This window comes from Lathyrus oleraceus, chromosome 3 (genome assembly GCF_024323335.1).
Source record: "Lathyrus oleraceus cultivar Zhongwan6 chromosome 3, CAAS_Psat_ZW6_1.0, whole genome shotgun sequence".
NCBI classification, from domain to species: Eukaryota; Viridiplantae; Streptophyta; class Magnoliopsida; order Fabales; family Fabaceae; genus Lathyrus; species Lathyrus oleraceus.
The window spans coordinates 269,380,704-269,385,319 of NC_066581.1; the positions used below are offsets into that span (position 1 = coordinate 269,380,704).

The following is a 4,616-nucleotide window of genomic DNA, read 5'->3' on the forward strand; positions in this document are numbered from 1 at the left end:
CTTAGCTTTACGAAGTAACCTTAGAAAACGGTATATCGATTCATAAGTCCCTGTGGGATCGATATCTTTTAAAACTATGCGATAGAACTGTGCACTTGCAGTTAGTACCCCAAATCGACTCATAAAGTCGCGATCAAGTTTTTGGCGCCATTGTCGGGGACTTTTATTTAGTCGATATCGTAACTCTTCTGTTACGCTGTAGAGACTAAGGCAATTTTTATTTTTTCCCTTTTTCGTTGATTTGTATGCCACACACTCGCTCACAAGGCGAGCCGTACTACTTACGAATCAACGACGTCGAACGATATCTCTGATTATTACGACGAATTCGGGAGTATCGTGCTAGAAACAATCTTCCTCCAATCGAAGTTCCTGATCTCAAAAAGCTCCTTCCTTTAATGATACCAGCGATGGCCGAACCAGCTCGTGCTCTTCGAGATTACGTTGTTCCATCGCAGGATGAGCCGCATTCGAGTATTGCTCCACCCGCAATCGAAGCGAACAACTTCAAACTTAAACCTTCGTTGTTGCAGGCAGTGCAACAGAATCAATTTTCTGGAAATCCTACCGAGGATCCAAACCTTCATTTATCCGTATTTGTCCAATACGCTGACACTGTTAAAGCTAATGGTGTCACTTCAGAGGCAATTCAACTTCGTCTCTTTCCTTTCTCGTTAAGAGATAAAGCTAGAAGATGGCTTCAGTCTCTTCCTTCTAACTCAGTCACCACATGGAATGAGTTGAAGAAAGTCTTTCTTGCCCGATATTTTCCTCCAAGCAAAACAGCTATGTTGAGAGCCCAAATAAATGGATTTAAGCAAAAAGATAACGAATCTCTTTTCGAAGCATGGGAAAGATACAAGGACATGATGAGACTTTGCCCACACCATGGTTTAGAGTACTGGTTAGTAATTCACACCTTTTACAATGGTCTCTTGTACAACACAAGGTTAACAATAGACGCCGCCGCCGGTGGTGCGCTTATGGATAAACCTTACACCGACGCTTATCAACTTATCGAGAGCATGGCCCAAAATCATTATCAGTGGGGAAGCGGCCGAACAGTGGTAGAAAAACCTCAAACAAAAGGTGGCATGTACGAGATAAGTAGCCTTGATCATGTTAATGCAAAAGTGGATGCTCTTGCCCAGAAAATTGAAAGTTTAAATGTATCACCTCCAGCCACCCTGGTTGCCGTAACTCAAAATTGCGAGGTCTGTGGAATTCAAGGTCACACTCCTACAGATTGTCAACTCCTAACAGGAATTCAAACAGAACAGGTGAACTATGCTCAAGGAAATCCTTACTCGAATACCTATAACTCAAACTGGAAAAACCATCCTAATTTCTCGTATAAAAGTAACAACGCTTTATACGCACCAGGTCAAGCTCCCAGTCAAGCTCCAGCTGTACCACCTGGATATCAAAAGCCGACCCCATCTACACCTAACAATAACGTTCCTAAGAAGTCCAACTTGGAAATCATGATGGAGAACTTCATAGCTTCTCAACAGCAAACCAATAAAGAGTTCTTAAACCAGAATGTACACACTAGCGAACAGATTAAACAACTAGCAAGTAAAGTAGATGCCCTGGCTACCCATAACAAAATGCTTGAAACACAAATCTCGCAAGTAGCTCAACAACAAGCGTCTACTGCTGCCCCAACTGGTACATTTCCTGGACAACCACAACCTAATCCGAAAGGCCACGCTCATGCAATTATATTACGAAGTGGTACAGAGGTAGAAGGACCATCTGACCCAAGGATTGAGAACCAAAACCCTAAAAAGTCAACTGAGGAAGAAGGTAAACCTAAGGAAAAGGAAGAGTGTAATAAGGAAATCGTAGAAAAAAAAGAACCTTATGTACCTCCACCGCCTTACAAACCACTTATCCCTTATCCTCAAAGGCTAATTAAAACAAAAAATGCGGGCCAATTTAAAAAATTTGTTGACCTACTGAAACAATTAAACATCACAATTCCTTTTACAGAAGCTATTACACAAATGCCCTCCTATGCTAAGTTCTTAAAAGAAATTTTATCTAATAAAAAGAAACTTGAAGATAACGAAACTGTTACACTCACTGATGAGTGTAGCGCAATAATCCAAAATATGCCTCCTAAACTTAAAGATCCTGGTAGTTTTTCTATACCCTGTCATATAGGAAAATTTGTCATAGACAAAGCTTTATGCGATTTAGGAGTCGGTATCAGTATTATGCCCTTGTCCATATGCAAGAAACTTGAAATGGGAGAATTAAGACCAACTAAAATGTATGTGCAATTAGCAGATCATTCCGTTAAATATCCCGTAGGAATTCTTGAAAATGTTCCCGTGTGCATAGTCAATTCTACATTCCCACCGATTTTATAATTATGGACATAAGAGAAGATGAAGTTACCCCCATTATATTGGGAAGACCCTTCTTAGCAACTGTCGGTGCTATCATTGACGTAAAACGAGGACGACCCACTTTCGAAGTAGGAGAAGAGAAAATTGAGTTTATTCTTTCCCAATTTTTGAAAGCACCTGCGATAGAAGACACATGTTACTTCATGGATATCATCGATGAATGCATAAAAGAAACAGAATTCGAAAATGACGATTTGTCTGACTATCGTGTAGAAGACAGACTGAACCAATGTTTAGCAATAACATCAGATCCTACGCAATGCCTTAAGAAACCAACCCTCGACCTGAAAACACTTCCCAAAAATCTGAGATATGAATTCCTAGACTTAGAACTTGAACGACCAGTAATAGTCAATGCAGACCTAGGAAAACTTGAAACCGAAAAACTCCTACATATCTTAAGAAAATATCCAACTGCATTAGGATACAACATCACCGATCTTAAAGGGATAAGTCCTTCTATTTGTATGCACCGCATCATGCTAGAAGAAGACTGTAAGACTTCTAGGGAACATCAGAGGAGACTAAACCCAATCATGAGTGAGGTAGTGAAGAAGGAAGTAATGAAGTTATTAGAGGCAGGTATCATATATCCTATATCCGATAGCAAATGGGTTAGTCCTGTACACGTAGTACCAAAGAAAGGAGGTATAACAATGATTGAAAATGAAAAAGGAGAAACTATAACCAAACGAATTGAATCGGGATGGAGAATGTGGATTGATTATAGAAAGCTAAACAAAGCAACCCGAAAAGATCATTTTCCTTTACCATTCATAGACCAAATGTTAGAACGACTGGCCAAGCATTCTCATTTCTGCTATCTGGACGGTTACTCAGGGTTCTTTCAAATACGAATTCATCCTGATGACCAAGAAAAGACAACGTTCACATGTCCTTTTGGTACCTTCGCTTATCGACGAATGTCGTTTGGCTTGTGCAATGCTCCTGCAACTTTCCAAAGGTGCATGATGGCAATATTCGCCGATTTTCTCGAAAACATCATGGAAGTCTTTATGGATGACTTTTCCGTATGCGGGCAAAGTTTCGAAGAATGTCTCGAAAACCTAGAAAGAGTTTTAGAACGATGTGTAAAAGTAAACCTAGTACTTAATTGGGAAAAATGTCACTTTATGGTACAAGAAGGAATTGTTTTAGGACACATCATATTAAATAGAGGAATTGAAGTAGACAAAAATAGAAGTAATCGAAAACCTTCAGCCTCCGAAAACTGTGAGGGAAATACGAAGTTTCTTAGGACATGCCGGTTTTTACCGACGATTCATTAAAGATTTCTCTAAAATAACTAAACCTTTAACCGAATTATTAATGAAAGACGCTGAATTCATCTTCGACAATAAATGTTTAGAAGCATTTCAAACACTTAAACAAGCATTGATCTCCGCGCCCATAATGCAGACCCCGGATTGGAATGAACCTTTCGAAATAATGTGTGACGCAAGTGACTACGCCGTAGGCGCTGTTCTAGGACAACGAAAGGATAAAAAACTTCACGTCATATATTATGCGAGTAGAACTCTAGATGAAGCGCAAATGAATTACGCCACGACCGAGAAAGAACTTTTAGCAGTAGTATTTGCACTAGATAAATTTCGTTCCTACTTGGTCGGAGCTAAAATAATCGTTTACACTGATCACGCTGCCATTAAGTACCTCTTAACAAAAAAGGACGCTAAACCTAGACTCCTAAGGTGGATCTTGTTGCTACAAGAATTTGATTTGGAAATCAAAGATAAAAAAAGGAACTGAAAACGTAGTAGCAGATCACCTCTCTAGACTCGAAAACCTGGAACCGGAAAGAACATCGATCAACGATGATTTCTCGTATGATAAACTTATAGCTAATTTGGAAGAAAATAGAGCTGACAAACAGGTAGAGACCACCTTGGCTGTATGCGTTACACCATGGTACGCTGACTTTGTCAATTATTTGGCCGCCGGAGTGGTTCCACTTGATTTATCCTACCAACAAAAGAAACGATTCTTCCATGACATAAAACATTATTATTGGGACGACCCTTTACTTTTCAAAAGAGGCTCTGATGGTATTTTCCGTCGCTGTATACCTAAAGAAGAGGTAGAAAGTATAATCCAACATTGTCATTCCGCTCCTTATGATGGACATGCAAGTACATCCAAAACCTGCTCTAAAATCCTACAAGCCGGTCTTTATTGGCC

General features: G+C 39.7%; 1 non-coding gene across 1 annotated transcript; it reads right to left on the bottom strand.

Moving 5' to 3' along the window:
* Positions 1 to 788: 788 nt before the first annotated feature.
* LOC127133139 (small nucleolar RNA R71) lies at positions 789 to 895 on the bottom strand. The gene has a single exon (XR_007807132.1). It is a non-coding gene; the product is annotated as a small nucleolar RNA R71 (small nucleolar RNA).
* Between the last annotated feature and the right edge of the window lie 3,721 nt (positions 896 to 4,616).